Consider the following 12,833-nt stretch of genomic DNA (forward strand, 5'->3'; position numbering starts at 1 on the left):
TTGTGTGCGAGTGATGGGTGTGGGTTTGTGTGCATCAGTTAAAGCAGCACATTAATATAGAAGGTGATTAAACTGACTTGGAACTACCTGTGTATTAAAGAGTTTTAATGCATACCTGCCAGCCAGTCAGAATCGCGTATTCAGGCAGACCATGGTATAAGATATTTTAATGCTTAAATTCACTCGTAGCATTGAAAATGCTTCAATTTTTTTTTTTGCTATATTTACTTAGAGATTAAATAAAGTCAGTAATCTTTGACAATATAATCTTGTTCAGATTATATTGGGATTTCATAGCGGGATAGCTTTTTTCTACTGTAAAAAATGCGAATATCGCTCTTGTTCAGAGCTTAAATCATTCATGATCATAGTATGAACTCATTAATATTTGACACGTGAAAAATATTTAAGTTTTATTTGCCCGAATTGTAAATCGATTTTCCTTCAAAGAGCTTCTGTTGCCATGTTTCAACAGTTTACATGCCATGTCAACATGAGAATAGCAGTCGTTAACCACATTCATGTAATTAGAATTTAAGCGTCAATAAACAGTTCAGAAACCAAACAAATACATGCCCATAATTATGCATACTCAATTTTGTTTTGCTGGTAAAATCTGACAAGCGCGAAGCAACACTTTGACAGGGATTTGACATGAAAATAACTGCAAAGTTTCGATTTGCAGACACACACACATAGATTTAACCATAACCCTCAATCCCAGTATCTGGCAGTTTAATTTTAGCTCTCCAGTGTTTATTTGAAAACAGCCACCACCTATGGAAGCATCCGCTTCATTGCCCAGCAGTGTTTTGCAGTTATGTTGCCATTCTCTCTTATCGTCTCTTAACTCGGTTTCAGTTATTGTCAGGCCAGGTTGGTCGCCGTGATTGCTGCCCTCAGCTATGTTTTCAGCTCCAGTAGTAATCAGAAGTTTCTCAGACGCAAAACCAATCAGCCTCTTTCCCTGCTGAGCTCATCTCAACAGGGAGCCAGGCAGAGAAAATACTCAATCAATGGTCACAATTAAAAGAGGAATAAAGTAGAAAACATGGGCCAATAAAGAAAGTGTCACACTGATGCCACAATCTTTTAACTAGTTTAAACTATTAAAAACAAGTTTAGGGGTTGGTTAGCCAAATTTTGTTGTTTTTAAATAGATTTCATAATTGTTTTTTTTTTTTTGTTTTTTTTTTTTTTGGTGGCCAATTTGGTAACACTGTAGAATAGGGAACACTTATTCACTATTAACTACGACTTTTCCCTCAATAAATTCCTAATTTGCTGCTTATTAATAGTTAGTAAGGTAGTTGTTAAGTTTAGGTATTGGGTAGGATTAGGGATGTAGAATAAGGTCATGTAGAATAACGCATTAATATGTGCTTAATTTGTACTAATAAATGGCTAATATTTTAGTAATATGCATGCTAATAAGCAACTAGTTAAGAGACCCTAAAATAAAGTGTTGCCGCCAATTTTATGCTCAGAAGTCAAAAATCTGAAGACCTGAGACTGATCCAACCTACAAGGCAAAAAACAGTAACTGGACCTGAAAAGTACTTTTATGATTGATTTTCACACTTTGAATTTGAGTGTAGGTGAACCAAAACCATCTGTCACAGGGCAGATCATAGTCTAACATCACTTATGTTGTCACAGTTTTGACAGTGTATATACTTTTTTTTCTCTTTTTTTTTTTTGTGTGTGTGTGTGTGTGGTTCTTGATCCCTTCAACTTTCATTTATGATACTGCATCACTGTTACAATGAATTAAACTTCGATGTGTAAATTCTCTGTTTATAGTCTTATAGTTTTCAGGTTGGTTTTTGAATTTACAATCTATACATATTTTTATTTTAGTTTCTGATTTGTTTAGTTTGCATTTTTTAGTTTTTCATAGACTCATTTCTATTTTGTAAAAATTGTAGTAATCGTCTGTCATCGACATAACTCTTGAAGCTGGCTGTCTACATCTTGCCAAAGCCAATTTAAAGAATAGTTCAGAATGTACTCACCCTCAGGCAATCCAAGATGTAGATGAGTTTTTCTTCATCAGAAGAGATTTGGTGAATTTTAGCATCACATCACTTGTTCACCAAAGGATCCTCTCTAAGTGAATGGGTGCCGTCAGAATGAGAGTCCAAACAGGACATTCATTCGAAAACAGTCAGAAACAGTTTTAAAGAAATAGTTTGGTGAATTTGGATTATTTTTTTCAGACTGTTTCTCCATGTGGATAGATCCTTACATGATCTCTTTTTGGTTGTTTACTATTTGTGCTTTAGAGAGAAATTATTTTTATTATTTTTATTTTATTTGTTATTCAGCCATTCTTTTTTTCTTTCGTTTAAATTTTTTGGTAACACTTTATTTTAAGGTTTACTTGTTACGCGTTACATTTACTCACTATTATGATAACAATTAATTATGCATAATCACATGCAAGTAACCCTAAGCCAAACCCTAATTCTAACCCTAACCATAAAGTAAGTACATGTAGCTAATTAATATTACTCAGTACTTAAATGTATAATTACACTGCAACAAGGACACCTTAAAATAGTGTAACTTTTTTTTTTTGGTTATTGTTCAGGAATCAAGAATTTTTTATGTTAGCTTTGATGTACAATGTTTCAATTTATACTATGGTATAAGACGTGCAGATGTGGGTAACACACACAACTGTCTTTCTCTTTCTCGCTCTCTCAATCAATCGAGCAATAATTAATTCAAATAAATGCTATAATTCATTCAAATAAATGTGATCTTACTGCACTATTTCATCTGTGTCTGATTTGAAGCGAGCAGAATGCTAGCACTAACGAGCTGTAGCTGACAAAAATAACCATCATTTTTACCCTTCCGGTCAAATATTGCACTGCAAACATCATTAAGAGCTTTAACTTGTCAATGCTGTAAAATGACCGATGTATAAGCGGGATAAACTGCACAGATAGCTTTTAATGCACTTCGCCGAGGCAACCATGCAGGTTCTTGGCCTCCACTTCGTGCATTAAAATCGTTTAATGCACAGCTATCCATGCATTATCCCTTAAATATAATAGAAAATAATAACTTAGAACTTAAAGCAACTGTAAGCAATGATAAAATAACCGTTTGGAGCGCCTTGTCAACTGCACTGCAGCACCTCAGCAACCATGTAGAAATACCTTGTCATCACTGCAGCAAGCTTTTTCTCTGAAAATGTGAAAATCCAGTGCTATATTACTTTTGCATTTTTCATGAGTGTAGCAATAACATGGACAGTTCCATCAAAGGAAGATTATATACTCTGTGTCCTCTCATCTTTGCTGTAATTAGAGTCTCTGTGCTTTGATGGTGGGTACATTTGGTTAGTAACATACAGCTTCTGTTTTCACATAATATTACATTAATTTCATCCTCTAATATTTTGTCCCCAATGAAAAATGTACCTTCAAAGCACGGATAGGAAAAAAGTCTAAATTTACTTTTATCTGCAATATTTAAGCCGTGCTGTATGTCTCTACTCAGTGGGATGAAAACATAAACTGAATGGAGCTGAAAAGGCTCAATTCTGTCTAGCGTGCTTATAATTTTAGTGGACAGTCTGTTCCCAGCACACAGTGCGCACCATAGTCATTGTGCAGCTTTGACAAAACGTTCTTTGTTCGTTGCAGGGTTTAGCATAAGAGCACATTGGTCGTGAGAGCTCTCACTCTATTCATGGCAGAAATATGCTTTTGCGTGGGTGTTATTGGAACAGGGCATCAAGTCCACTTTTTAAACTCCTCAAAGCCCTGTCTGCCTATTTGAGTCACATCAGGGAATGAAATGTGTTAAGTGTAGGGGGGCAAAAAATTTTACGTCTCTCTGTAACCACTAAATAGAAAAGGTCGTAATGCCGAACACTCGTCCGAAAGTCCAGTAGACCAATAATATACGGTGCGTTAATGTTTCTAGACAAAGGAGATCCGCACTCATCCAAACAGTCCAAAAAGGCTTATATCATTTATTACTCCGAGGTCACTAAATAGTGCAAAAAGGTGCAAGAGTGCAAAACGTTTTCGGGTATTAACCCTTCCTCAGTGCTATGTGCTCATTAAACCATGTATTACCATATTACAAAAAATACATGGCATATATACAGGGTTCCCGCGGGTCCTTAAAAAGTCTTAAATTGTTTTAATTATGATTTCAAGAGGTCTTAAATCTGGGTACAGACCAGAATCAAGGTACAGCTTAATGTGACGATCAAACTTCAAAAGGCTATAAATAAAACATGAGCGCTGCACGTTTCAAAGTCCGGTGCTGCGCTGCTTTGTGTTCTGCTGTTACCGCAGAAACCGTTCGAAAGCGCCTCCTGCTGGCAGAGAATGAATCTGCATGTTCAATAGGGCTGTTGTTGTGAGTAGGAGGCTGTAGTTTCAGAACTGGATTTCTAGGACCATATAGTTTTTGTTGTTTGTTTGTTTGTTTTTTAATTATTTTATTTTATTTATTTATTTTTTAGTATGTATGTATGTATTGTGTCAGGTCTTCCAGCCAGTTCTATCAAACCTTTGCAATTAATCCAGAACGTGGTAGCAAGATTAATTTTTAATGAGCCAAAAAGAGTGTAAGAGAGAATGAAGAACGTCACACCTGTCTCTATTCTAATTCTATTCTTAAAAAAAAAAAACTAACACTAGCTTTTCTAATCTTTTTGTATTCTGTTTTCTTTGTATTTATTATACAATTAACAAAAGCAAAAAAGGCCTCTAAGACTAGCTTGCTCTATTCTTTTTCTATTCTATGCTTTCTTTTTATTTATTATATGGTTAAAAAAAATCTCTTGCTACATGTACTGCGTTAGGCTAAATGAGACTTATTATAGCACTTGCATATCACTGCTCTTTTGTTGATTTTGATTGCTTCCATTGTCGTCATTTATAAGTCGCTTTAGATAAATGCATCTGCTAAATGACTAAATATTAGTGGCTCATACTATTTTATAGCACTTGGTATTCAATTATGTATATTATTACTTTTAAGGAATTATGTAGTTATTTAATTGTATACACTTAATTATTGTCCTAACCAACTCCTAACTCTAAACATACCCGTTGGTAACCCTCTTGAAATATTTAACCTAATTTATTTCAATATTCAATATATTCTGGTTTAAAATGTAGTTTTCTTGGAAAGAAGACTTGTGTCTGTGTGAGACTTCAGTTAATTTGCCGCAGTGCTTCACGTCTGATGTGCTGTTTGTTTGCATCTGTTTGTTTGATGTTTGAATCAGGTCTCCTCTGTTGGAATAGATGGTGCTGTCCCAAAAATAGGGTCCTATGCAGTCCTAGAACTGCAGCCTCATTGGGTTGTTTTTGTTCAGACCAATGCAAAAAATCGACCCATGTTTTTACCCTGCAAACACGCAGAGCTGTAAATGTGAACTGGTGGATCGATAAGGAGATAATTCAATATAAAATTCTAAACACTAAAATGTGTTTGTATGTTATTTAATTAAAATGTGACCCTGGACCACAAAACCAGTCTTAAGTGTCAATTTTTCAAAATTGAGATGTATACATCATCTGAAAGCTGAATAAATGATATATGATGTATGGTTTGTTAGGATCGGACAACATTTGGCCGAGATACAACTATTTGAAAATCTGGAATCTGAGGGTGCAAAAAAAAAATCTAAATATTGAGAAAATCGCCTTTAAAGTTGTCCAAATGAAGTTCTTAGCAATGCATATTACTAATCAAAAATTTACTTTTGATATATTTACAGTAATATCAAAATTGACAAAATATCTTCATGGAACATGATCTTTACTTACTGTCCTAATGATTTTTGGCATAAAAGAAAAATCAATCATTTTGACCCCTTCAATGTATTGTTGCTATTGCTACAAATATACCCAGTGACTTAAGACTGGTTTTGTGGTCCAGGGTCACATATAATAATTTATTGATAATTGTTTAAATTAATATAATTAATACTTTTGACTCATCCATTTTCTTAAAAAATGGTTTAAAGGCTGAAATGTGAAGTGTATAATTTTATAAAACTTTTTGTTTTGTGAAAACTTCTATCTGAACTGTAAATCATGCTTTTTACATTCATTTTACAGTTTACCATAGACATTGCCCTACCCTGCTCATATGGTATTAATTTTATTTGTGCAGGTCTTAAAAAAGGTCTTAAAAAGTCTTAAATTTGAGATTAAAAATATAATCATATATACAGTGGGTATGGAAAGTATTTAGACCCCCTTAAATTTTTCAGTCTTTGTTATATTGCAGCCATTTGCTAAAATCATTTAAGTTCGTTTTTTTTCCTCAATGTACACACAGCACCCCATATTGACAGAAAAACACAGAATTGTTGACATTTTTGCAGATTTATTAAAAAAGAAAAACTGAAATATCACATGGTCCTAAGTATTCAGACCCTTTGCTCAGTATTTAGTAGAAGCACCCTTTTGATCTAATACAGCCATGAGTCTTTTTGGGAAAGATGCAACAAGTTTTTCACACCTGGATTTGGGGATCCTCTGCCATTCCTCCTTGCAGATCCTCTCCAGTTCTGTCAGGTTGGACGGTAAACGTTGGTGGACAGCCATTTTTAGGTCTCTCCAGAGATGCTCAGTTGGGTTTAAGTCAGGGCTCTGGCTGGGCCATTCAAGAACAGTCACGGAGTTGTTGTGAAGCCACTCCTTCGTTATTTTAGCTGTGTGCTTAGGGTCATTGTCTTGTTGGAAGGTAAACCTTCGGCCCAGTCTGAGGTCCTGAGCACTCTGGAGAAGGTTTTCGTCCAGGATATCCCTGTACTTGGCCGCATTCATCTTTCCCTCGATTGCAACCAGTCGTCCTGTCCCTGCAGCTGAAAAACACCCCACAGCATGATGCTGCCACCACCATGCTTCACTGTTGGGACTGTATTGGACAGGTGATGAGCAGTGCCTGGTTTTCCACACATACTGCTTAGAATTAAGGCCAAAGTTCTATCTTGGTCTCATCAGACCAGAGAATCTTATTCAGGTGTTTTTAGCAAACTCCATGCGGGCTTTCATGTGTCTTGCACTGAGGAGAGGCTTCCGCCGGGCCACTCTGCCATAAAGCCCCGACTGGTGGAGGGCTGCAGTGATGGTTGACTTTCTACAACTTTCTCCCATCTCCCGACTGCATCTCTGGAGCTCAGCCACAGTGATCTTTGGGTTCTTCTTTACCTCTCTCACCAAGGCTCTTCTCCCCCGATAGCTCAGTTTGGCCGGACGGCCAGCTCTAGGAAGGGTTCTGGTCGTCCCAAACGTCTTCCATTTAAGGATTATGGAGGCCGCTGTGCTCTTAGGAACCTTAAGTGCAGCAGAAATTTTTTTGTAACCTTGGCCAGAATTGCCAGAATATGGTTATAGTGTTTACTTCCATTTTATTTGTGTGTTTAACTTTCTCTTTTTTGTGTGTGAAATACGATCTAATAGGACAGAATAAAGACATTTCTATATGAAGTACAAATCTGTTTATTTCAAAGATTTTTTTTTTTCAAATTGATTCTTATTAAAATAATTTCTTCTAATTCTTTAGGTAAATATTACATAACCATAAATATCACTTTCATTGCATGTTATTTGCTGTCTTTAAATTTGTGTGATGTAAGCCATTTTATTTAGCCATTTATTTATCAGCCATCAAAGAAAATCCATATTGGTCAACCACACATTGGTCTCCAATAATTTCTAAAATAGCACAACAGCAAACCACCTTTCAGTAAGTAACATGGTTTAATGTGTCCTTCATGTCCATAGCACAAAGAGTTGCATGCTGAAATTTAATACTTACATTTAGGGATTTGTTCAAATCTCTACACCTAAGTATGAGTAATTAGTCATTTGCCTATTTGAGAGTTTTTTACATATATTTGATATGAACCGGTTGATGCTTAATTATTTACAGTTTTCTATTTAAATAAGATTAGAATTCACTTAAAGTTCATAGCAGATTGCTGTGTCTCAAGCTTTGACCTGTATTCATTATGTTAAGCAACCACATAGCCTTTATAATGGCTTCACAAATGTCATCCACTGAGCCTGCACACACTGACAGTTAAATGTGTCCCTGTGTTAACCTTTGCTGGTGCAATGTCTTGCTTTAACCTCAAAGGTTAGGATGACGAAGATTCTGGCTTTGATAATCTCCATGGTAACAGTAGGGCCGCTTTGATTGTCGACGTTGGAACGGCAGGTGTCTCTGTGCATGTTTTGATCAGCGTTCTGGCATTTCCTCTCGTCCAATCAGGGGATGATTACACCTTTTGATGGACTCGCTGATTAAACTCACTGATGAGCTATTAATGAGAGTGAAATCAAGAATAAGTTTGCAAGTGAGCACATGTAGTGAGGGAAATTCAGAGAACTGGTAACAGTACATGCTCTAATTTATGACAATATGCATTATAAAAAATCAAAGGTGCAAAGTTCACTTGCAGGGTCAATACATTTTCTTTCAAATCATTCTCTGGATCATTTGCTAATGAGCAGCTGCACTTTTGAGTTTAAAATGTATTTTTGAGGGTTTTAAGTCATGTATAATTTTGAAGATGAGCTCCCAAAGATAAAATAGCTTTGATAGATGTAGATGATCATGCAAGTGTCCTGCAAAAATCAATTAATGCAACTTTTATAGCAAATGATCTATAACTTTGTTAATCTCGTTGTTGTTGTTGTTGAAGCATTCCCGGCAATCAAATTTGCAACCCTGTCTCTTTCAGAAGACTCTTTACACTCTAAAAAATGTTGGGTTAAAAACAACCCAACTTGGGTTATTTGGCAACCCAGTGTTGGGTAAATGTTGGACAGAACACATGCTGGGCTATTTTCACCCACCTGGTTGGGTTAAACGTTTTTACCCACCATGCTGGGTTGTTTAATTTAAGTCATCTATTGTTTAAAAATGATTATATTGCTGGCTTAAAATGGGCTGGACATTAAAAATCACATGCAGAATTACTATAGGCAACAGCAATAATCAAAAGATGAACATTTATTATTAAGCAAGAACATCCATGCACAAAATACAAGACAAATTGAATTTATTTGTTTGAATATAGCATAGCTTACAATATTACATGCATTTAAACTTGTTTAACAAGCATTTTAGAAATAAAAAAGGCATATTTAGAAGTAGCATTTTAATTTAAGTGTATTGAACCGTTCTCTGTAATCGCTTTTTACCGAAATAGTGCTAATTCTCATGCACGCCGAAATCTGAGCCGGTGAAGGGCTGCTGTTCGCGGGGGAACTGCAAACTTTAGACCGCGGCCTCGCGTCTCACTCATAGCTGAGAGATGGCCTGACTGACTCCAAAACCTGCCCAAAAACAAACAGTACTGAAATTAGAGAACATTTTAACATCACATTGAATTACACGCAGTATTATAATGAATAAAATCCATTCATGTCATGCAAGGCAAAGGACGTTTCCAGCGCAAAACAACAACAGCTGCTGACGCAGCTGACATCTCGTCCTTATGTTGCGTGAAATAATATTAAAGACTTTATAAATGAAATCAAATTAATACAAACCTTTATTTCCCGGAAAGAGCCCACCAAATCGGCGGCAGCAGCGCTGAGAACCGCTCTCTCCTGTGGACTTAAAAAGCCGGTGCTCACAGCAGCTGCATTGTTGGGAAGTTTCATCGGAGACAGGGTCAACCCAGCGGTTAGGTAGAAAAAAATAACCCAGTGTTAAAATGACCCAGCACCTGGGTAAAAATATTAAAAATAACCCAATAAAATGACCCAACAAGCTGAGTGTAAGATTTTCATCTCCATGTGGTAACGTGTGAAATTTGTTTTGTATTAAGCCACAAAAAAGGGAGAGAAAGATACACACAGCATGTAGACACTTTTTATTTTTATTTTTATTTTTTTAAAGTGCAGACTACATTTTTATGGCAGGGAGGAAGTAATAACGGCTGGTAAATTTGATCAAGTCACCCACCATTAGCAGGTGTGGCAAAGTTAATTTTGGACCCTGTCTGTGCAGTTGATTTGAAGAAGTGAATCTCAGTCGTCTCCTGCCTGCCCAGCCACAGTCAATACACTGTTGTGGACTGTTTAATCAGGTTCACTGCTGCTGTGTTTTGGACGAGTTTCTCTTTCTCAGACTGAACTACTTTCTATCCTGTATTGACCAATAACATTTGCATTCACAGCTTGAACTCTGAAATAATTTCATGGATCCACTGTGGTGCCTTGAACTACTTCTAACACACCAGTGATTATTATATTTATTGCTTTCCTTAGCTCTTGATGTCATACATGTGAAATATGTGGACTTAAAAACCCCATGAAATCATAATTAAAGTTATGGAACTTTTGCACCGTGTATATTAGCTTTTGAGGTCATATGCCACCATACATATTCCTAAAATTTGACAGAAATAGCATCTACATAGATTTAATTTATTTATTTGATTTTTGGGGGGCTAATCAAATGCTTTCTAGAATCTCTCTGGAATCAGACAATCTGTGATTTCTAAACTCATTAAAGGTCAAAAATATCTTTGACAAAAAAAGTTCCAGAGTTTCAATATATCTAATATTTTATTTATGGAAATTTCTATGGTTAATATTTATTTATTGGAATTTTATATAGGGAGTTGTACTATTTATTTATTTATTTATTTATTGGAATGTCTATAGTGAATATTTATGGGAATTTCTATAGTGAGTATGCAGTGTGTGTGTGCACATAATTTATTTATTTGGTAATAATTAGTAAAGACGTTTTTTTTGTTGTTGTTTTTCTTAATGTTCATTTATTTATTTATCCTTTTTTATTCTCCGTTATAAAGTCTTTCATCTATTTGCTCTTCAAGAATATCTGTACAAGGTACAAAATCCTTATGGAAATTCATTGGTCAAAAAACACTGAATAGAAAATGTGCCATTTGGTATTTTAAAGTAAATTTGATCTGTTAACCTTCTCATTTTCATATTCTTCTTTTTCGGGGGGAAAAAACAAAAACCATACTGATTTCAGTATGATTTCAGGCCTTAACAACGATTTGACATACTGTCTGTAGTATCTCAGAACATCTGGTCAAGAGTAATCCATGCGGAACATGTTTATAGATTCAGCTAAACATACAGCGTGTGCATGCGTGAGCTCTCTCTTGTGTTCTAGTGAGAACATGAAATGTTCTGAGTGGATGGGGGTTTGATTTGATCCCTAGAGACTGCAGAGTCTATTGAAGATCGAATGCCTAAACTAGCAGACATCATCTCTGTCCATCACAGCTGTCGAGTGGAGAGTTTCCTGACAGAGTTTGAGTTCTATTCTGTTTGACAGTCTTTCCCAGACCGATGCTCACTTTTATTCCTTCTAGTTCTCTCTCCGTTCATAAAGCATATGTCAGCCATCATGTTAGCCTGTCATGACAGCAGAAGTTGTTTGTGTGTGGTGGAGTATCATGGGAAAAGAAAGAGGTTTTGGAAGGACAGCAAGCTCTTTGTACTGATGCATTTTAATTTGCCTAGACTGAGGATACACTCAGGCAAGAAAATGTTTCACAACTGTTGTGACTGAGAGATGCAAATAAAAAAAGTCTTTAAGTCACAAGAGAAGATGAAAAAGAAAATTAAGAATATAGTAGAGGAATATAGTAGAAAACCTGTATCTGAACTGTAAATCATGCTTTGTACAGTCATTTTAAGGTGTAATATGACACCATAGATATCGCCTGCTTATATAGTATTAATTTTATTTGTGCAGGTCTTACATTTGATTTTAAAAATCCTTCCAATACCCTGTATCCGGTCGCTAAGTGTTTTTATCATGTTGTTTGGTTGTTTCTTATTGACTCACCAAAAAAAAAAAAAAGTCATGTTCTGGTACATACTGTATGAAGGATCTCTCCTTCAGTTCAAACTTATGATTTTTTTGTTTGTTTTCATAGCTTGTTTTTATCATTAATCATGTGAAAATCCACTTTGTGGTATTAATGCTGCACTATTTTTATTATTCATGTCTGTGGGACAAATATACAGGAAGAGATACATGCTTATGTTTATCACGTAGTTCAAATCCAGTCACTGTTCAGACATTTCAGCCAGCTATTTTGTGTTCATGTTAAATTACGAAGTATAAATTAAGTTTAAGAAAGTTTAGATTAACTGGTGAGGATGCCATTATCTCTTTTTCTCTTGTTGTCTTGCAATCTAATCCACAGATGTTCTTCTCTGTGTTTTTAGGTTGTTCTTGTGTTGTTTCTCACAGATGGTGGGTGAAGTCATCTGTTTGCTGTACTGTAACTCTCATTTCTATATGCTCTATTAAGCAAATAGCAGAAAACAAAGTTTTTTTTTCCTTAACTTTGGTCCAGGACCTAATAATTATAAAGCGTTTGTGTATGGGCAGACAGGTAGAAGTTAACGTGACTAAAAACAGGCCATCTCATATGCAACTTAATGCACATACTAAAGTAAACTCTTGATAATGGTCTTGATATTTACTCTGCCACTCATCCTGCTGTCCTCCTTTTTTTTTTTTTTTTTTTTTTTCTTCTTCCATGCAAGGTAAAATGTCAAAATCTGCATTTAAATTGAAGCCTTTTTGTTTTTCATTTGCATATTTCTGATTATTCAATTACATCTTCTCTCCTCCAGTTGGAGAGGCGGTCCTTCCTGCAGTCCCTTGGCTGACGTTTGCTCAGTTAGGAGATCATAAAGCACTCGCTCTAGATACGGCAGAAATGCCAATGAACCTTTTATCCATGTTTTTTCTTTCCACGTTTCAAATTCATGGTGTAAGTGCAAGGAAAATAGTATTCACATTTTTATATACTGATAGCATGTTTTTTT

General features: G+C 35.6%; 1 protein-coding gene and 1 long non-coding RNA gene across 2 annotated transcripts in view; one reads left to right on the plus strand and one right to left on the minus strand.

Moving 5' to 3' along the window:
• The window catches only part of mad1l1 (mitotic arrest deficient 1 like 1), a 68,037-nt gene that overhangs the window by 50,166 nt on the left and 5,038 nt on the right, over window positions 1-12,833 (plus strand). The window lies entirely within an intron of this gene.
• Window positions 7,545-9,690, minus strand: LOC131536771 (uncharacterized). Its single transcript, XR_009270066.1, has 3 exons — window positions 9,552-9,690; window positions 9,201-9,335; window positions 7,545-8,314 (listed from the first exon to the last, which is right to left on the minus strand). It is a non-coding gene; the product is annotated as an uncharacterized LOC131536771 (long non-coding RNA).

The sequence above is a fragment of the Onychostoma macrolepis genome, chromosome 01 (genome assembly GCF_012432095.1).
Source record: "Onychostoma macrolepis isolate SWU-2019 chromosome 01, ASM1243209v1, whole genome shotgun sequence".
Taxonomy (NCBI): Eukaryota; Metazoa; Chordata; class Actinopteri; order Cypriniformes; family Cyprinidae; genus Onychostoma; species Onychostoma macrolepis.